At 38.5% G+C, this 22,704-nt stretch overlaps 1 protein-coding gene across 2 annotated transcripts in view; it reads left to right on the top strand.

Moving 5' to 3' along the window:
- Positions 1-22,704, top strand: part of SPATS2 (spermatogenesis associated serine rich 2) — a 146,843-nt gene that overhangs the window by 84,564 nt on the left and 39,575 nt on the right. The window lies entirely within an intron of this gene.

Here is a 22,704-nt window from a genome sequence, read left to right as displayed (position 1 = left end):
TTTTTAAATTGAAGTATAGTTGATACACATTGTTACATTAGTTTCAGGTGTACAACATAGTGTTTAGAAAACTATATATAATGCTATATGTTCACCGCAGGTGTAGCTACATCTGTCGAGTCTTCAGATGGGGAGCTTATCCTGGATAATCCAGGTGAGTCCTAAATGGCATTCACACGTATCCTTATAAGGGGGAGGCTGAAGGAGATTTCAGTTAGAAGAGAGGGCATTACAACTATGAGGGCAGAGACTGGGGTGATAGGGCAAGCCAAGGAATGCCGACACCTGCCAGCAGTTGGAAAAGGCAAGGAACACATTCTCCTCTAGAGCTTTCAGAGGGTGTGTGGCCTTGCCTTTACCTTGATTTCAGCCCAGTGAAACTGGTTTTGGCCTTCTAAGCTTTAGAACTATGACAGAAAACATTTCTATTGTTTGAGCCATGAAGTTTGGATTCATTTGTTATAACAGTCATGGGAAACTAATACAGAACCAAAGCGAGTCTTTGGGCCTAAAAGGTTCATTGTTCTCAGCCACATTCTTTTTGTTGAAAGTCATCTACTCACTCTTAATATACTTTTAAAATGTCATCTCTTTTTAGAAATTCAGTGAAGAGAACATTTTATTTTAGGCTCTAGCTGACTGTTCTACAAAACGTAACTGGGAGTAATTGGCCACATTTCTCTCTTTTTTCTATCCTTTTAGGAGTAAAATAATAAATCTAAAATACCTAATATAAAGGTGGGAAACAAGTAAGTAGATGTGGCTTATCTTTCTACTCTGGGCAACTAAAAAAATAGGTTATTCTTAGAAGCAATTTAAGTTGTTTCTTGCAGTGCTCATTTATGAGCTTACTACAAAAACAAAAACAAAAACCACATTTTTCAAACATGTATTTTCCAAAATTAGTCCAGAAGGGTTTGTTGGTGCATGTAAGAATCCATTAGACCAAAGATAGGGAAAGTAAACATTTTGAAGGGAGAATAACATAGGCAATTACTTGGGTGAAACAAATAGGATAGAGCAGTTGAAAAGCTGAATGGTGACAAATTCCTGGAGCCAAGAGAATAGTGATTGATGTTCAGGGCTTTCTGGGGTAGGAGGGGGGACTAGTGACCACCCCCTTACTCTGGCATAGGACCCCAAGAGACTGAGTCCTAGTAGTAAAGATGAGTGGAAATAGACTCACCTTTGTAGGAATTGCAACTTAGTTTCAAATTATTTCAATACCTGAAATTGGTTTGAGGTAACATAGATACCCTGGTACAAGTAAACAGATCCTCTCTGAAAATCCTCACAGATTACTTTCATTATCACTTTTTTAAATGGGTCGTTTAGTACACAATAAAAAAAATAATCGGAAACATGAGGGGATGAAACAGTAAGAATATGGAACAAGAAGCATTAGACAATAGAACAAATACACAGGAGATCTAAATATTAGAGTTATCAGATTTAAAATAACTATTCTTCAAAAAATAAAAATATAAAAATAAAATAACTATTCTTAAGAGATTCAAGGAAATAAAGACAACTTGGGGGAAATTCAACAGATAACTGGCAAACTATTTTGTCATGCATATTTTAGACCTGAAAAATACAGTAATTGAAACTGTGAACTCAATGTATGGTTTTATTTTTTTTTTTAAGATTTTATTTATTTATTTGACAGAGAGCACAAGTAGGCAGAGCGGCAGACAGAGGGAGAGGGAGAAGCACTCTCTGCTGAGCAGGGAGCCCGATGTGGGGCTCAATCCCAGGACCCTGTGATCATGACCTGAGCTGAAGGCAGCTGCTTCACCGACTGAGCTACCCAGGCACCCGACAGTGTATATTTTAAAAACAGGGGTGCCTACGTGGCTCAGTTGGTTAAGTGTCTGCCTTTGGCTTGGGTGGTGATCCTGGGGTCCTGCAATGGACTCTCATGTTGGTCTCCCTGCTCAGCAGGGAGTCTGTTTCTCCCTCTCCCTCTGCCTGCCGCTCCCCCTGCTTGTGCTCTCTCGCTCTCTTTCAAATAAAAAAATAAAATTTTTAGGGGCACCTGGGTGGCTCAGTGGGTTAAAGCCTCTGCCTTCAGCTCAGGTCATGATCCCAGGGTCCTGGGATCAAGCCCCACATCGGGCTCTCTGATTGACAGGGAGCCTGCTTCCTCCTCTCTCTCTCTCTCTCTCTCTGCCTGCCTCTCTGCCTACTTGTGGTCTCTGTCAAATAAATAAACAAAATCTTAAAAAAAAATAAAATTTTTAAAGAAAATAAAATGAAAACTGATTGTATTTAAGAAGAATCTGAACTGCATTATAAGTTAGAAGGACCTAAGTCATGCATGGAAATTCAAAAGATTAGGAAACACAGAAGAGGAGGTGAAAGACTTAGAGGCAACAGAGATTAGGTATGTTATATGTGTAATGGGAACTCCAGAAGAAAAAGAATAAGGAAGAGTATTTGAGGAGATATTGTTGATAACTTTCCAAAATTCATGAAAACCATCAAGCCACAGATTCAAGAAGTGCTACAAATCACAAGCAAATAAATATAAAGAAATACACACCTAGGAACATCATAGTAAAATTTCTAGGAACAAAGACAGAAAATCTTAAAAGCAGGCAGAGGAAGAAAATATACAATTTTGAGGGTGTCTGGGTGGCTCAGTTGGTTAAGCGTCTGCCTTTGGCTCAGGTCATGATCCTGGGGCCTGAGATCGAGCCCCGAATTGGGCTTCCTGCTCAGCGGAGAGCCCTCCTCTCCCTCTCCCTCTGCCCTTCCCCCTGTTTGTGCTCTCTTTGTGTCAGGTAACTAAATAAAATCTTTTTTTTTTTTTTTTTCCTAAAGATTTTATTTATTTACTGGACAGAGAGAGATCACAAGTAGGCAGAGAGGCAGGCAGAGAGAGAGGAGGAAGCAGGCTCCCCACAGAACAGAGAGCCAGATGTGGGACTCGATCCCAGGACCCCGGGATCTTGACCTGAGCCGAAGGCAGAGGTTTTAACCCACTGAGCCACCCAGGCGCCCCACTAAATAAAATCTTAACAAACAGTTTTGAAAGGATCAAAGTCAGACCTAGAGCTAACTTCTCCACAGGAACAATAGAAGTCAGAGGACAGTGGGAGGATATCTTTAAAGGTCTGAATAAAAATAACTGTCAGTTTGCAATTCTACACACATCATATACAGTGAAAATATCATTCTAGAATGAAGCGAAATAAACACAGTTTTAAACAACAACAAAACACAAAAACAAAACCAAAAAGAAGTCATTACCATTGGAACCCCACTGAAAAAATCCTAAAGGTATTCTGAATATAGAAGAAAGATGACCCAGTTGGAAGGTTGGAGATGCAAGAATGCATGAGTAACAGTGCAAACCACAAATACATAGGTCTAAATGAATATTGATTGTATAAAACAATAAGAACTTTTTTTTTTTAAGAGTTTTTATTTATTTGACACAGAGAGAGAGAGATCACAAGTAGGCAGAGAGGCAGGCAGAGAGAGGAGGAAGCAGGCTCAGTGCTGAGCAGAGAGCCCGATGCAGGGCTCGATCCCAGGACCCTGAGATCATGACCCGAGCCGAAGGCAGAGGCTCAACCCACTGAGCCACCCAGGCGCCCCACAATAAGAACTTTTTAAAGAGGTTTTATTTATTCATTTGAGAGAGAGGCAGAGGGAGAGGGAGAAACAGGCTCCCCGATGAGCCAGCCAGGAGCCCAGTGGTGGGCTCGATCCCAGAACCTGGAGATCATAACCCCAGCCAAAGGCAGATGCCCAACCATCTGAGTCACCCAGGCACCCCAAGAATGTTTTATTAGGATTTAAAAACACAGAGAGAGGGCGCCTGGATGGCTCAATCAGTTCAACATCTGCCTTCAGCTCAGGTCATGATCCCAGGGTCCTGGGATCAAGTCCTGTGTAGGGCCCCCTGCTTGACAGGAGTCTCCTTCCCCTTCTCTTGCTTGCGTGTGCTCTCTCTCTTGTAAAAATGCACAAATAAATAATTTAAAATACATGTTTCATAAACACACACGCACAGAGAATGATGGGGGCACCTGGGTAGCTTAGTTGAGTGAATGTCCAACTCTTGGTTTCAGCTCAGGTCATGATCTGATGGGCTGTGAGATCAAGCCCCATGTCCTATGGGGCTCCCTGCTGAGTGGCAAGTCTACTTGAAGATTCTCTCCCTCTGCCCCTCCCCTGACTCACTATTTTTTAAATAAATGACTTTAAAAAAGCACATAGAGAATTAATATACATGGTAGTCATGGCCGTTAAATTAGGAGGGGCAGGGACACCTGCGTGGTTCAGTTGGTTAAGCAGCTGTCTTCAGCTTAGGTCATGATTCCAGTGTCCTGGGACTGAATCCCACATTGGGCTCCTTGCTCAGCAGGGAGCCTGCTTCTCCCTCTGTCTGCCACTCTCCCTGCTTGTACTCTCATGCTCTTTTGCTCTCTCTCTCTGGCAAATAAATAAATAACATCTTAAATAAAAATTAGGAGGGGCATAAACTCCCTTGTTTTATCAAGGAAGAGAGGTAAAACTGCCAATTAATACTAGAATTTTGCAAGTCAAAAATAGATATCATAATCTCCAGGGAAGGTATTAAAAGAATAGTCACTATGAGGGTACCTGGGTGGCTCAGTGGGTTAAAGCCTTTGCCTTCAGCTCAGGTCATGATCTCAGGGTCCTGGGATTGAGCCCCGAATCGGGCTCTCTGCTCAGTGGGGAGCCTGCTTTCTCCTCTCTCTCTCCCAGCCTCTCTGCCTACTTGTGATCTCTGCCTGTCAAATAAATAAATAAAATCTTAAAAAAAAATAGTCACTATGTGCTGCAACATGCAAGCAATAAACCTTAAGAACCATTATACTAAGTGAAATAAGCCAGTCATAAAAATATAAATACATGATTCCACTTATAGAAAGTATCTTCAGTAGTCAAAGTCACAGAAAGTAGAATGGTGATTGTTAGGAGTTTGGGGTTTTGGGGTATAATGGGATATGGGGAGTTTAATAGATACAGAGTTTTAGTTTTGTAAGATGAGAAAGTTCTGGAGAGTAGTTGTATAATAATATGAATATACTTAACATGAACTACATACACTTAGAAATGGTTAAGATGGTAAGTTTTATGCTGTGCTTTTTTTTTTTTTTTACCAGAATAAAAAAAAGAATCAGAGACTAAACAAAAGAAAACTGTTCTGAATGTGGATATATTAATATTCAGCCAAAGTAGATTTTAAGCAAAAAAGCATGATTAGGGGGGCCCCTGGGTGGCACAGTGGGTTAAGCCTCTGCCTTCGGCTCAGGTCATGATCTCGGGGTCCTGGGATCAAGACCCACATCGGGCTCTCTGCTCAGTGGGGAGCCTGCTTCTCTGTCTCTCTCTCTCTCTGCCTCTCTGCCTACTTGTGATCTCTCTCTGTCAAATAAATAAATAAGATCTTTAAAAAAAAAAAAAAGCATGATTAGGGATAAAAGAGGGGCACTTCAAAATGATAAACCATTTAATTTAGCAAAAAATTATTTTAATAACAGATTTAGATTTTTAAAAAATGTTTATTAGAGAGGGAGCGCATAAGTGGGGGTAGGGGCAGAAGGGGAGGGAGAAGTGGACACTGTGGAGCAGGGAGCACAAAGCGGGGCTTGATCCCTGGGATCAAGACCCTAGCCAAAGGCAGACACTAAACTGACTGAGCAACCCAAGCACCCCTCTAATAACAGATTCAGAACAAAGATTTACAGAATCAAAAGGAGAGAAATACATAATTATAGTAGGAGATTTTAATACAGGTCTCTCCATAACTGGTAAAAGAATCAGATGAATTAATAAAGATATAAGATATTTGAATGACATGACTAGCAAATGTGATATAATTGTCATAATTAGAACAGTATATCTAACAAGTATATATATGTTTATTACTTCTTCTTTTTTTTTTTTTTAAAGTAGATCCGTGCCCAGCAGCCCAGTGTAGGCCTTGAACTCAGGACTCTGAGATCAAGACCTGAACTGCTGAGGGGCGCCCGGGTGGCTCAGTGGGTTAAAGCCTCTGCCTTCGGCTCAGGTCATGATCCCAGGGTCCTGGGGTCGAGCCCCACATCGGGCTGTCTGCTCCACAGGGAGCCTGCTTCCTCTTCTCTCTCTCTCTGCCTGCCTCTCTGCCTACTTGTGATCTCTGTCTGTCAAATAAATAAATAAAATCTTTAAAAAAAAAAAAAGAGACCTGAACTGAGATCAAGAGTTGGGACACCCAGCTGACTGAGCCACCCAGACACCTGTTTATTACTTCTTAAGTGCATCTAGAACATTTTCAAAAATTAACCATTTGCTGGGCCATAATGCAAATTTCCACCATTTTTAGAGAATTAAAATCATACAGATTATTATTTGACTGCAGTGCATTTAAGCTAGTTATCCAAAAGTCAATTAGAAAAACTCCAAATATTTGGGTATTAAGAATACATGTCTAAATAACAGTTGGATTAAAAAAATCAAAATGGAAATTAGAAAATATTTTAAATAGAACAATAATAGAAATTTATACATAAGAACTTAAAATGTGCAGCTGAAACCATGTTTAGAGGGGTTTTTAAAGCTCTTAAGCTTTAAATGTATATAGAGAAAAAGAAGATAGGTTACGAACCAGTGAGCGAAGTTCTAAGGAAGTTAGGGCAAAAAGCCCCAGAAAATTAAATCCCCCAAAAAATGTAGAAGAGAGGAAATAAAATGATTTTTGAGTAGTGGGATTCCAATATTTATGATATTCTTCCCTTTTCCTTGCTTTATTGTAGTTGTTAGATCTTCGGTTGTCTAGAAGTAATGAAGCAGGAGAGTTAACTATGTGAGGTGATGCATGTGTTAATTGTTTTGGTCTTGGTCTTTATTCCAACAGTAGATATGTGTATGAGCTCATTACATTGTACATTTTAAATTTATATAATTATATTTGTCAATTATTTCTCAGTAAGTTTGGGAGGAAAAAAAGTAATGAAGCAAACATTTTGGTCTTGTTTTCTCGTCCTAAAGGAAAAGGTCTTAGCATTCACCATTATACTGATGTTTGCTGTATGATTTTTGTAGGTACCCTACATAGGAAGCCCCCAAAATGTAAACTATTAGAATTAGTGATTTTAACAGTGTCACTAAAATCATTCTGCAACAATCAATCACACCTACTTATTCAAGCATAAGTCATTAGAAAATGAAATTTAAAAGCACAAGCCATTTACAATTGTACCAAAAGTATAATATAAGAAATAAATTCAATGAAAGGTATGTAAAAACACTATTAAAAATGACAAAGCATCATTGGAAGAAATGAAAGAACACTTAAAGGGTATACCATATTCATGGATCCGAAGACCCAATATTTTGAAGATAACTGTCCTCGAAATGGATTTATAGATTTAATGCAATCCTTACAAAATCAACCCCAAGATCAAGAGTTGCATGCTCTTCTGACTGAGCAGCCAGGCACCCCCCCCCAATGTTATTTTCTTGTGGAACTTGACAAAATGATTCTGAAATGTATATGATAATGCAAAGGGCCAAGAATAGCTGAAGAATTCTTAACAGCATGGACAGAAAACTCGTTGAATTCGATACCAAGACTTATCATAAAGCTACAGTAATTAAGACAATATGTTATCACCATAAGATGGAAATATAGACAAATGAAACATAGAGGCCAGAAACAGAGCTATTCTTATATGGAGATTTTATTTACCTAAAATGTAGTACTGCAGAGCTTTGAGGAAAAGGTGGCCTTTTTTCTTAGAAATCCATATGGAAAAAAAACATAACTCTTTTTCTTTACTTCATACCTGTAAAGCAATTCAAGGTTTAGATTATAGACCTAAATGTGAGAGGTAAAACAATTAACATTTATAAAGGATAATTTAGAAAAATATCTTCAAAACCCCAGAGAAGGAAGTATTCTTTTGTTTTTAAACTTTTTTCCGTAGTAGCATTTTTACAATGTCTTAATGGAGTTTGTTTTTTGGAGCAGTTTTGGGTTTACAGCAAAGTTGAGGAGAAGGTACAGATTTCCTGTATACCTTCTACCCCCAAATATGCATAGCCTTCCCCCATTATCCATATCCATATCCTCCACCAGAGTGACACATTGTACAATAGGTAAACCTGCACTGTCACAGTGTTATCACCCAAAGTCTGTACTTTATATTAGGATTCTCTCTTAGTGTTGTACATGTTTTGGATTCGGACAAATGTTTTATGACATGTATCCTCTACTTGTTAGGTAATTTCTTAGCACTAAATAGCATTGCATTGTATGGATGTACCACATTTTATCCATTTACCTACTGAAGGACATCTTGGTTGCTTCCAATTTTTGGCAATTTTTTTAAATTTTTGGCAATTATAAATAGAGTTGATAGGGGTACTAAGGAGGGCATGTGTTGTGATGAGCACTGGGTTGTTATACGCAACAAATGAATTGCTGAACACTACATCAAAAACTAATGATGTACTATGTGTTTGCTAACTGAACATAATAATAAAGATACATAAATAGATCGGTCGATCCATATGCAGGTTTTTGTTTGGGCATAAGTTTTCAGCTCCTTTGGGTAAATACCAAAAAGAGTAATTGCTGAATCGCATGGTAAGTTTTGTAAGAAACTGTCAAACTGTTTTCCAAAGTGCCTATACCATTTTGCTTTTTTACCAGCAGTGAATGAGAGAGTTCCTGTTGTTCCACATCCTTGCTAGCATTTGGTGTTGTCGGTGTTCTGGATGTGGGCCATTCTAAGAGATGTGTAGTGGTATCTCATTGTTTTAATTTACATTTACTTCATGACATATGGTGTGAAACATCATCTCATATGCTTGTTTGCCGTCTCTGTATTCTTCTTTGGGGAGGTTTCTGTTAAGCTCTTAGGCCTATTTTTAAATTGTGTTGTTTCTTAATTGTTGAATTTTAAGAGTTCTTTGTATATTTTGAGTAACAGTCCTTTATCAGATGTCTTTTGCAGATATTTTCTCCTAGTCTGTGGCTTGTCTTTTCATTCTCTTGACAGTGTCTTTTGCAGAGCAGGAAGTTTTAATTTTAATGAAATCCAGCTTATCAATTCTTCCTTTCATGGATTGTGCCTTGCGCTGCATCTAAAAAGTCACTCCAAAACCCAAGGATATTTAGATCTTATCCTGTTATTTTCTAAGAGTTCTATAGTTTTGCAATTTACACGTAGGTCTGTGATCCATTTGGTGTTAATTTCTGAGAAGGTTATAAAGTCTTTATCTCGATTCATTTTTTGCATGCGGATTTCTGGTTGTTCTAGCAGCACTGTTGTAAAGATTTACATCCATTATATTGCCTTTGTTCCTTTTCCAAGATCAGTTGCCTTAAATCTATGTGAGTCTATTTCTTAGCTCTCTATTCTATTCCATTGATTCTTTTTTTTTTTTTGTCTATTTTTTCCCCCAATACTACACTGCCTTGAGTACTATAGTTTTATTATTATTTATTTATTTATTTATTTTTTAAAAGATTTTATTTATTTATTTGACAGGGAGAGAGATCACAAGTAGGCAGAGATGCAGGGGGAAGCAGGCTCCCTGCTGAGCAGAGAGCCTGTTGTGGGGCTCGATCCCAGGACTCTGAGATCATGACCTGAGCCGAAGGCAGAGGCTTAACCCACTGAGCCACCCAGGAGTCCCGACAGTGGATTATTTTGTAGCAAGTTTCTGAAATCATCCCAGGGAAAGATTTTTTTTTTTAAGATTTTTATTTATTTATATGAGAGGGGAGAAAATCAGAGGGAGAAGCAGACTCCCCGTAGAGCTGGAAACCTGATGCGGGACTCGATTCTGGGACTCCAGGATTATGACCTGAGCCAAAGGCAGTTGCTTTACCAACTGAGCCACCCAGGTGCCCAAGAGTTTTGTTTTTAAGATTTTATTTATTTGTCAGAGAGAGAGAAAGAGAGCTCACAAACAGGAGGAGCAGCAGGTGTAGGGAGAAGCAGGCTCCCCACTGAGCAAGGATCCTGATGCGGGACTCGATCCTAGGACCCTAGGATCTGACCTGAGACGAAGGCATATGCTTAACCAACTGAGCCATCCAGGCATCCCAGGGAAAGGGTTTTTAAGTAGACATAAAAGTACTAATCATAAAGGAGAAGAATTAATATCAATGCAGTATTACATTAAAATTAATAACTAGGGACACCTGGTGGCTCAGTTGGCTCAGTTTTATTTCTTAACCTGGGTAGTAGTATTTGAGTGTTTGTTTTGTGATAAATTATTAAAGTGTGATACTTTATTTGTGTGTGTGTGCACTATGAATGTGTTATATTTCACAATAAAAATTATTACTTTTTTTTAAAAAAAAGATTTATTTACTTATTTTCAAGAGAGAGAGTGAGTGTGAGTAGGGGAGAAGGCATAGGGAGAGGAGAGAGAATCTCAAGCCAACTCCCTCCTGAATGTGGAGCCTGATGCGGGGTTCGATCTTACAACCCTGAGATCATGACCCGAGCTGCAGTCAAGAGTTGGGTGCTTAATCGACCGAGCCACCAAGGCACCCCCAGAGTAAAAAAACTTTTTTAAAAGATGTTCTATTAGGACAGAATGAGCTTAAATGTGTTATTTAGGTAACGTGTGTCTTACCTTCACAAGTATAACAGTTAAAAGCTAGTATCTGCCTTGTGGTAATTGTAACAATTGTTTGGAAATAGAAATATTTATAATCAAAGTAGATAACTGATACATGATTTTTCTAGTTTAAGAAAGAAGAAGCAGACAGATTTAATTCTTACTTGCATGAAGGCTAATGAGTAAGGAGTGACAGATTTTGCAGTGCTGTGATTTTATGAGAAGGGCTGTTTTGTTAGAGATAGATTACACAGTTACGATTACTTGTTCATTTGAAGCACGGGGATTGGGATGGGCTGGAAGAGGAAGATGTTCACTGTTTTACAGTGCTAGAAGGAACATCCAAAGCAAGGTCTTTTACAATGACAAAAGAATACTTCTCAGATCTAACTGAAATTAGTTCTCCTACATATGAAATGAAACACACTGTTTAAAAAATTATTTCTCCTCATTCTCCTTCAGATTCTCAGGAATTCTACCATCTAGTCTGTACTGAGCTTAGTAATTAAAGATTTCTTTGACATTTAAATATCATAGTTCTTAAATATTTTAATTTTATTGACTTACCGGAATTGAGTTTCTTTCCTAAGATAGCTGGTAGAGGTTTTTTTTGTTTTTTTTGGTTTTTTTTTTGTTTTTCTTGAGATTTTATTTATTTGTTTGACAGAGAGCACAAGCAGGGGGAGTGTCAGGGAGAGGGAGCAGCAGACTCCCTGCTGAGCGGGGATCCTAATGTGGGGCTCCATCCCAGAACTCTGGGATCATGACCTGAGCCAAAGGCAGATGCTTAACCATTTCAGCCACCCAGGCACCCCAAGCTGGTAGAATTCTTGAAAATCTGAAGGACAGTAAGGAGTAGGAGCTAATTTATTTTATTTATTTATTTATTTATTTATTTTTATTTATTTGACAGAGATCACAATTAGGCAGAGAGGCAGGCAGAGAGAGGGGGAAGCAGGTTCCCCGCTGAGCAGAGAGCCCCATTCGGGGCTTGATCCCAGGACCCTGGGATCATGACCTGAGCCGAAGGCAGAGACTTCAACCCACTGAGCCACCCAGGTGCCCCACTAATTTCTTTTTTTAATGGTACATTCAGTTCACCCAGTCCATCTTAAGCCCAGAACTATGGCATGGATTATACAATAAACAGGAATTAACAATCTCATTAATTAGATAAATTTTATCAAAATCTAAAAATGAGGGTTGACTTGTAAGAGAGACAGAAAATAGGCCATTGGTAGCTAAAACTCTTTTTTACTTCAGACTTAAGTGACCAGCTCACCAGAGGCATTTTGTAAGACTTGATTCATTTGTGGACTGATTTTCTGGTTTTTAGATTATCCAGATTCCATGCTTTCTCTTTTTTCTCCTGTTTTTACTGACTATTCATCTTTTAATCACATCACAATTTATTTTTTTCTTTAAGGATTTTATTTATTTATTTTAGAGAGAGAGAGAGAGAAAGATACAGCATGAATGGGAGGGGTAGGTGGGGAGGAAGAGAATCTTAAGCAGACTCCAGGATAAGCACGGAGCCCAATGTGGGGCTCAATCCCAAGACCATGAGATCATGACCTGAGCCGAAACCAAGAGTCAGCTCCCAACCAACTGTGCCACCCAGGTGCTCCACAACTTATCTTTCCCTTTCCCCAAAAGCAGGGAGAGATTAACAAGTAGAAACATAAAACTCATGATAGCCTTTCTCGCTACTTGGAAATAAAGACTTAACTACATATTTAATTTTTATTCTATTTTAGTGCCCCATTCCATTAAAAAGTTTGCAAGTTGGCTGTAAATAGATATAAAAATAATCATCATGTGGCTTCATAATTTTTTAAGTAACTGAATTCATGTAATTTCTGGAACTATAGATATATTATGACTAAGACATTAGTTCAGAGATGATCTAGAATCAGCGAAGAATATGTAGTGATCTTAGTAATTGAAGATTTATTTGTGTTCTTTAAAAAAAAAATCATAGTTCTCGGGGCGCCTTCCCATAGCTCTCTGCTCAGCACGGAGCCTGCTTCCTCCTCTCTCTCTGCCTGCCTTTCTGCCTACTTGTGGTCCCTGTCTGTCAAATAAATAAATAAAATCTTTAAAAAAATCATAGTTCTCAAATGCTTTAATTTTTAATTTATGAAATTCAGTTTTTTTTTTTTTTTCCTGGAAAAGCTAGTAGAATTCCTATGAATCTGAAGGACAGGAAGGAGTAGGAAAGAATTTGTTTTAAGCTGTGCATTTAATTTCATATGTGGGAGAACTAATTCCAAACTAATGGAAGATGGCATTGAGACAGAAGAGGCTGGGCATTAAAATCAATATCATTGCCTCCTGGCAATTCTCTAGAGTACATTACTAAGAAGGTTTCTGAAAGGTGGATAGAATTTCCTATCCAATCGCCATTCATGGAGGAATTTATCATTTGAACCAGTAAACCTTTTAAACAAGACCCTCAAGAATTCTTGGAACTTAAAAAAAAAAAAAAAGGCTTTTTTTTTTTTGCACTTGCTAGGAACCTAGGAAAATCTGTTGGTAAGAGTGAGGTAGGTTTCAGTTGCTTGTTTCTGTCCTTAATAAAAACCCTGACTTTACAGCAAGCTCTACCTGAAAAAGTTAAAACTCATTCTAGAAGTTTGGAAATTTCCCCATGTAATTGCTTTGTCTTAGAAGAAGAGGCACACCATCCTTCAGAATGTAGTTGGAGAAGCACTCAAAGGGGCAAAGTAAAGAAAAAAAAATTTTTAAACAGCTGTTCAGACTATGACAAATGAAAGAAAATGAAGCAGGAAAATAAAAGGCTACTTCCTTTCATTGAAGACCCACTTAGCAGATTGATAGTGGAAGTGTGGATTTTTCTGGACACGTAAAACATAACAGTAGTCATCTGAGATGCGTAGGAAGGCCAGTTGATAAAACTTTCTGTATCCTTGCAATCTACTGAGAAGATTTTTGTGTTTGGCCATCAGCAACCAAGATGGATTTTTTTTTAAGACATTTATTTATTTGAGAGTGAGAGAGAGAGAACACACATGCACACACACACACACACATGAGCGTAAAGAGGGGCAGAGGGAGAGGGAGAAGCAGACTCCCAGCTGAGCAGGGAGCCTGACACAAGACTCGGTCCCACAGCGCTGGATTGTGGCCTGAGTTGAAAGCACATGCTTAACTGACTGAGCCACCCAGATGCTCTGCACAAATAAATTTTTTAAGTACTTCTGATTAGGGATGCCTGGGTGGCTCAGTTTGTTAAGTGTCTGTCCTGGGATTGAGCCCCATGTTGGGCTGTCTGGTGGGGAGCCTGCTTCACCCTCTGCCTGCCTCTCCCCTGCTTGTGTTCTCTCTCTCTATCTCTTGCTCTCTGACAAATAAATAAGATCAATTTTAAAAATTTCTGATTAAAAAAGATGTTAAGAAAATAGTATTTTTTCTAATGTAAATTTAAAATGTAGGGATCCTTCACTGAGATTCCAAATTCCTGCAATAAATATTTGGTAAACACCTACTGTGAGCCAAGTTAGGCATTGAGGATACACTGGAGAACAGGACATATATGGTTTCTGTTCTCTTAGAGTTTTATAGTCTAGTGCAAGAGACCAGTAAAAAAATAAAAATCATCTCAATAGGATAGCAACAGTGCATTAGTTTATGAAACTACACAGTACAAAATACATATAATAGTCCCCTGCAATAAACTACTATGAGGAGGAGATTATTAAAAGCTCTACTAGTTAGGGTCCTAAAATGGTTTAGGCTAGCTGATATTATGAACACACAGTTAGACTCTTTTTTTTTTTTAGGGTTTTTTTTTTTTTTTAAGATTTTATTTATTTGCCAGAGAGAGAGTACACACAGGCAGAGGGGCAGGCAGAGGCAGTGAGAGAAGCAGGCTCCCTGCGGAGCAAGGAGCCCGATGCGGGACTCAATCCCAGGATCCTGGGATCAGGACCTGAGCCGAAGGCAGTGGCTTAACCAACTGAGCCACCCAGGCGTCCCTCAGTAAGTCTCTTTGAAAAGTACTGAAGTGAATTCAATCTGATTATGAGCAGATTGTCTACATTGTTGGAAAAGCCTATCTCCCACATTCTGGTCTGCTTACAGTAAAGAGAAGTATAGAGGGGACTCAGACCCAGGCATGGATTCTTATAGGAGCTACTGAATTTGTATTTTTGAATATAACAACTAAAAATTTAGGATTCTTGATTGTTTACATGTTTTTCCATTAACATAGATGACGGCAGGGGCGCCTGGGTGGCTCAGTGGGTTAGGGCCTCTGCCTTCGGCTCAGGTCATGATCCCAGGGTCCTGGGATCGAGCCCCGCGTCGGGCTCTCTGCTCAGCGGGGAGCCTGCTTCCTCCTCTCTCTCTCTCTCTCTCTCTCTCTCTCTCTCTGCCTGCCTCTCTGCCTGCTTGTGATCTCTGTCAAATAAATAAATAAAATCCTTAAAAAAAAAAAACATAGATGACGGCAAATTACTGCACTATCCCTTCTGACAAGTGAAGAAAAAGATGGAATTATGATCTCTTCCAAAATACTTTAACTTAATTTTACATTGATGAGAAAAATCAGTCATGGTACCATTTCTTACCCAAAGTCACACAATAAGAAACCTACAGCAGAATCAAGGACAGAGTCCAGGCTTAATGCTGTACAACCTTAGTGCTGAACTCACCAAAGATTAGTTCTCAAGTTGCCATTATTTTAACAGTACCTGTATATCACCTTTCTTCTAAGGATCTCAGATTCTTGTTATTACACACTGATGTTCCTTACACATACATAAAACAAGCTGGGTAACAAAATTATTCATATTTCACCACGGTCAAAGAGAGGCCATCCTCCAATTAAATGCAAGTAAGCCCACAGGTAAGAAAGCCTAGATGTACAGATAACCTAAGAAGGGTGACAATCACTTGTCATATTTTCTCAAATTGTATCAACTTCCTCTTAAAAATTAAAAGGTAGACTCAAGAGAAGAGGTTAAGTGTCAGTTCTTACAGAAATGTATCTCATGAGCAGTTGAATAACCTGAAGTTTTCCTTTAGCCTGAACACAGCCAGTCAATATTCAACTATCTAAAAGAAAATAACCAGTCTCTTGAAATTGTTTTTTTCTCATGAATCATACAGCATTTGTCATTTTATGACTGGCTTTTTTTTTTTACTTAGCATGACATTGTCAAAGTTCATCCATATTGTAGTATATGTCAGAATTTCCTTCCTTTTTTAATGCTGAATAATATTCCATGGTGTGTGTGTGTGTGTGTGTGTGTGTGTGTACACATAAACACACAGCATTTTCTTTATCCATTCACCTATTGATGGACACTTAAGAGTTGTTCCTATATCTTGGCTATTGTGAACAATTCTGCTATAAACATAGATACAGAAATATTTGTTTAAGTTGCTGCTTTCAGTTCTCTTATGTGTATACTCAGAAGTGGAATTGCTTGGTCATAATAATTCTACATTTAATTAACCATCATATAGCTTTCCACAGCAGCTGTACCATTTGACATTCCCATCAGCAGTGTATGAGGATTCCAATTTCTCTACGTGCTTGTCAACACTTGTTCTTTTTCTCTCCCTCTCTCCCTCTCTCTTTTGTTGATGGTCATTCTGATAGGTATGAATATAATCAGAACTTTTAATAAAATGAGTTTTAGGGACACCTGGGTGGCTCAGTTGGTTAAGCCACTGCCTTCGGCTCAGGTCATGATCCCAGCGTCCTGGGATCGAGTCCCGCATTGGGCTCCTTGTTCTGTGGGGAGCCTGCTTCTCCCTCTGCGTCTGCCTGCCACTCGTCTGCCTGTGCTCTCTCTCTCTCTCTCTGACAAATAAATAAATAAAATCTTTAAAATGAGTTTTAAAACATTCAATACAGTATGGTCTTCAGGTGAAATTACAGATTATCAACAGATTCAGACTGTTTCAAAGTTTATTAAGATACGTGTATTAAAAAAAATATGCAGGTTCAGTTCCAGAGAAGACTTACAGGTAGATGGTCAACAGGTACATAAAAAGGCACTCAACCTACTAGGTATCTACCCCAAAAGATACAAATGTAGTGATCCAAAGGGGCACCTGCACCCCAATGTTTATAGCAGCAATGTCCACAATAGCCAAACCATGGAAATAGCCCAGATGTACATCGACAGATGAATGGATAAAGAAGATGTGATATATTTATACAATGGAATACTATTCAGCCATCAAAAATTTCAGTCTTGCCATTTGCAAAAATGTGGATGGAGCTAGGGTATTAGGCTAAGCAAAATAAGTCAGTCAGAAAGAAAATTATCATGTGATCTCACTCATATGTGGAATTCATAGAAACTAAACAGGATCATAGGGGAAGAGAAAGAAAAACAAAACAAGATGAAATCAGAGAGGGAGACGAACCATAAGAGTTTCTCAATCATAGGAAATAAACTGAGGGCTGCTGGTGGGGAGGAAGTTGAGGGGATGGGATAATTGGGTGATGAACATTAAAGAGGGCACATGATGTAATGAGTGCTGGATTTTATATAAGACTGATGAGTCACTGAACTCTACCTCTGAAACTAATAATACATTCTATGTTAACTAATTGAATTTAAATTAAAATTTTATTGGGAAAAAAAGGTGCTCAACATTACTAATCATCAAGGAAATGAAATCGAAACTACAATGAAATAACACCTCACATCTATTAGAATGGCTATTATCAAAAAGACAAGAAATAACAAGCGTTGGGGCACCTGGGTGGCTCAGTCAGTTAAGCATCTGCCCCCGACTCAGGTCATGTCCCTCTGCCCCGTCCCCTCCCCCTGCCCCTGCTCACTCACTCTCTTTCTCTCTCTCAAATAAATAAACAGAATCTTTAAAAAAAAAAAAAAAGTGTTGGCTAGGATGTGGAGAGAAGGAAACCCTTGCATACTTTTTGTGGGAATGTAAATTGGTATAGCAACTATGGAAAACAGTGTGGAAGGTCCTCAAGAAGTTAAAAATAGACCTACCACGTGATCTACCCATTCCACTTTTGGGTATTTATCCCACAAAAACACTAACTTAGAAAGATATATGCGCTTCCATGTTTATTGCATCGTTATTTACAGTAGCCAAGATAACAAAACAACCGTTCAGTGACAGTAGATGGATGGATGAAAAAAATGTGTATACACACACACACACACACACACACACACACTGGAATATTATTCAGCATTAAAAACAAAGAAACTTCCCACACAATGGAATATCATTTAGTCATAAAAAGAAGGGAATCTTCCTATTTGTGACAATATGGATGGACCTTGTGGACCTTATGCCAGGTGAATGTCAGAGAAAGACAAATATCCAATGATCTCATTTATACATGAAATATTAAAAAACAAAAACCAGCTCGTAGATACAGAGAACAGATTTGTGGTTACCAGAGAGGAGGGGGAGTGAAAATGGGTAAAGGGGTCAAAAAGTAGACTTCCAGTTGTAAAAATAAGTCATGGGAATGTAATATACAGCATGGTAACCCTAGTTCATTTACGTTGCATGTTTGCAGGTTGCTGAAAGAGTGGATCTTAAGAGTTCTTGTCACAAGAAAAAAATTTTCGTAGCTATGTATAGTGACAGATGTTAACTACAGTTATTGTGATCATTTCACAATATATATAAATTGTGAACCATTATGTCGTACACCTGAAACTAATGTAGTGTTTTATATATATGTCAATTATACCTCAGTTTTTTAAAAAAAAAAAACTTGTTCAGGTTTGGTTTGACACATGGTATTATCAGACTCAGATATTTCTGTGTCATCCTCAGTGCCTAAAACAACTTTTGTCTGATTTTTGAAGCCAGCAAAAACAATAAAAACAAAGCCTGCAGTATTTGCAAATATGTCAGTGATACTGTAAATAACATACTTTGCCCAAAATGTTCTATTTGAAATAATTGTGCTATTTGAAATAATTCTAAGAAACTTCAGAGGTGGTTCCTAATAGAGTGAAATAAATGGTAAGAAAGTTCAGATTTCCTGGTATCCTTTATGTGATATATATCCTTTATGTGAGGGTAGTATTTAACTGAACTGTTCTTTCTATTATTTTATTTTATTTTATTTTATTATTTATATTTATATTTATATTTATTTTATTATATTTATATAATATAAATATTATATATTTATATTTATTTTATTATATTTATTTATATTTATATTATTTTATTTTATTTTATTTTATTTATTTGACAGAGAGATCGCAAGTAGGCAGAGAGAGATAGGAGGAAGCAGGCTCCCCGCTGAGCAGAGAGCCCCATGTGGGGCTCAATCCCAGGACTCTGGGATCATGACCTGAGCCAAAGGCAGAGGCTTAACCCACTGAGCCACCCAGGCGCCCCAAACTGAACTGTTCTTTAAGATTTAGTTCTTGGGACACCTGGGTGGCTCAGTCAGTTAAACATATGCCTTCAGCTTAGGTCATGATCCCAGGGTCCTGGATTCGAGCCCCATATGGGCTCCTTGCTCAGCGTGGAGCCTGCTTCTCCCTCTGCCTGCCAGTGGGAGACTGTTTTGTGCACTCCTGCTGTCTTTCTGACAAATAAATAAAATCTATAAAAAAATTTATTTCTTGCAGAGTACACACGTTCTCTATCATAGGATAGATATCGAAGGTTGAGATCCTCATTTCCTACCATTGGAATTAAGTAAATCTTAGGCTGTCTTTGCTTGAAAAAATAAGAAAATTGTTAAGTTACTAAATATTATTGATGGGAACAAAAAATGACTTTATCTATAATGCTGAGAGGCACTTGAAAACCAGTTCATCAAAGCAAGGTTTTTTGTTTTGTTTTGTTTTGTTTTTTTTAAGATTTATTTATTTGACAGAGAGAGAGATCACAAGTGGGCAGAGAAGCAGGCAGAGAGAGAGGGGAAGCAGGCTCCCTGCTGAGCAGAGAGCCCAATCCTCAGCTCTATCCCAGGACCCTGGTATTATGACCTGAGCTGAAGGCAGAGGCTTTAACCCACTGAGCCACCCAGGGACCCCCGAAGCAAGGTTTTGAATCTACTTGAGTTGTTGGTTTAAGTTAAATGAGGCAATATTAGCTGGTGAGTAGGCAAGTTAAGATGTTGAATTACTGCTTTACCTTTTTGGTGAACTTCTGATTTAGAGTATAAATATGAAATTTGCATTTGTGCTGTGAGAGGCTGGATCTGTATGCACTATCTCAGTGGCTCTCTTGCTCTCGGCTTCTAGTTGGGTTTGGCCATTAGGCAGGCACCGGAGGCAGGAGATCAGAGACAGGGAGGAGAGTGAGGTGGTGGTTTTATTTCCCAGTCTTTCCCTGAGGGAGGTCACTGTCCTTTGACCAAAGGTCATAGCTACGGTCCTGTGGCCCTCTCCATACCGGATGAAACAGATGAAAGAGCCTGAGTCTCTGGGTTCCAGGAATTGCTTGTTCCCCACACCTCTTTATGACTTCAGGGTAGCCAGGTGCATTGCTCTTACTAGCCAAGAATACTGCACTGTATCTTTTGCTTTCCCTCTTCCTTACTAGCACCTTTGAAAATGTTCCTTTTGGGGCACCTGGGTGGTGCCTTCGGCTCAGGTCATGATCCCAGAGTGCTGGGATCGAGCCCCACATCGTGCTCTCTGCTCAGCGGGGAGCCTGCTTCCTCTTCCCTCTCTGCCTACCTCTCTGCCTACTTGTGATCTCTGTCAAATAAATAAATAAAATAAAATAAAATAAAATAAAGAAAGAAAATGTTCCCTTTATTAAACTCTGCTCAGATTTCCCAAGTTGAGTGTGCCATTTGTTTCCTACTGCGATCCTGACTGCTTTGTGTATTTTTTAATCGTTACCCTAACCGGTATGTATGCCAGATAAACCCTAATAATACTTATGCTAATTTTGTGCTTTGTCTAATCTAATGTGTTGTTAAAGGATAAAAATAAAGTGTTAGATGATGTGTAAGGAGCTAGTAATACTGATAGTTCATTTAAATACAGACGCCAAAATGCTCTTTTGCTTCCACCTTAAAAGAGTTTGATGGTTTGATTCTTTAATGAGATTATTACATTCTTTGAATCATCTCATTGCTCATTAATTTGTCTTTAGGGGAGAGAACTTATAACATCCAAGTTAAATCATTTGGCTAACCTGTAGCAATTGAGTAGGTTGCTGGAAAGTATTTTGACGATACAGGATTTTCAAAACTTTTCTCAGTTAATGAAGATAATTGAGAGTTAACCATGTTATATAGTCATCTGGAAAACTCAGACTTAAATACTGAGTTTGCCTGAAGTGCAACCTAATTTTTAATTTAGGCAACAGTCTGAAAACTGCCAGTATTACAGATGTTAAATATAAATTAACTCATGGTTTTGGGGCACCTGGGTGGCTCAGTCAGTTAAGCGTCTGCCTTTGGTTCAGGTCATGATCCCAGAGTCCTGGTATTCTCTTGAGTCCTGTATCCGGCTTCTGCTCGTTGGGGAGTCTGCTTCTCCTTCTGCCCCTCCCCCTGCTTGTGATCTCTCTCAATCTGTGCTTTCTTGAAAATAAATAAAATCTTTAAAAAAATAATTCACTGTTATATTGGCAATTGGCAGTCATAGTTTCTCTTGGAGTAACATCGACTCTATTCATGTCCTCTTTTCCACTTTTAGTACCAAAATGCTGTTACATTTCTAACTTATGAATTACCAGTCTTCATAGGAACTAGGAAGTATTTGAAAACCAGGATTAAATTGTAAATGAGTATTTATTATTTTTAATTGAAGTATCGCTGACACAGAGTGTTACATTAGTTTCAGGTGTACAACATCGTGATTTGACAAGTTTATACATTATGCTGTGCTCATCGCAAGTGTAGCTCCTATCTGTCACCATGCAATGTTATTACAGTACCATTGACTGTATTCCCTATGCTGTGCCTTTCATCCCTGAAAAGAGGCTTTAATTAAAACACATTTATAATGATAGCAAAAGAATTTAGAAAGTGTACTAGAATATTACTATATTTTTTATACCCCTGTCTTATTTTGTTCTAGCTGCCATAACACACTGGATAGCTTAGAAACAACAGAAATTTATTTCTCACAGTTTGCAAGGCTGGAAGTCTAAGATCATAGTCAGGTGAGGGTCCTTTTCTGGGCTGCAGACTGCTTCTCATTGTGAGCTCCCACCATATGGCCTGGGGTTGGAGAGCTCTGTGGGGGTCTCTTTCATAAAAGCACTAATCCCATTATGAGGACTCCATTCTCAGGACCTATTCATCTCTCAAAGGTCCCACTGCTAATACCGTTATACAACACTAGCACTTCAGGATTTCAACATAGGAATTTAGTGCCGGGTGGTAGCAGGAGGTAGTAGGGGGTGGGCACACAAACGCTTAAACCATAGCAACCTCTTTTCTTAAAATTTCTCCTTTTGCTTGCTTTGTTGAAATTCTAACTCCCAAGCTATTCCCAAGTACGGCGCATGGATCAGCTGTGTTGATACCTCTGAGAGTACAAATCTCAGGCCACAAGTCAAACTACCAAATCAGAACCCGCATTTTAACCTGAGATTCCCCAGATGATAAGTATCCACATCAGAACTTAAGTACTCTAACCATGTCCCGCCATTGCATCTCATTAGATTAAAACAAGGTTGTCAAGAGTTAAAGCTGAGGTAATTTATGGATCACATAGCCAAGGTAAAGAAATTGATTAAATTTGCAGATAGCCTTTTCTTTATAAGTAAGCTCAAGGAAGCCAAACTTTTTGTAATCAGTCACATTGCACTTTTTTCCCATTTTGTGCTCATAGGGTAAGCTCAGGTACATTGCTTTGTTAAGCAATATGTTGGGGATACAAACATGAATGTATTGAGGGATTTTTTAGTCAAAGAACGTGTGTGGTGCGGTCCAGAAGATGGAAATTAGTTTCGTGTGTTGTTAATAATGGTATAGAAGCTCTCATATTCACATTCTCAGATTCATTAGTGTTAAATTTCACTTTGGGAACTATTCACTTGCAACATTTCTAAAGGGCCTTTTAAATTAGGAAGTTAACAAAGATGTCAAGGTTTGCTGGACAGTCTTATATAGTTGATGTATTTAGTGTCTTTTTGTAG

This window comes from Lutra lutra, chromosome 8 (assembly GCF_902655055.1).
Source record: "Lutra lutra chromosome 8, mLutLut1.2, whole genome shotgun sequence".
Taxonomy (NCBI): domain Eukaryota; kingdom Metazoa; phylum Chordata; class Mammalia; order Carnivora; family Mustelidae; genus Lutra; species Lutra lutra.
Note: the sequence above shows the minus strand (reverse complement) of the source record. Positions and strands in the feature narration are given on the sequence as shown.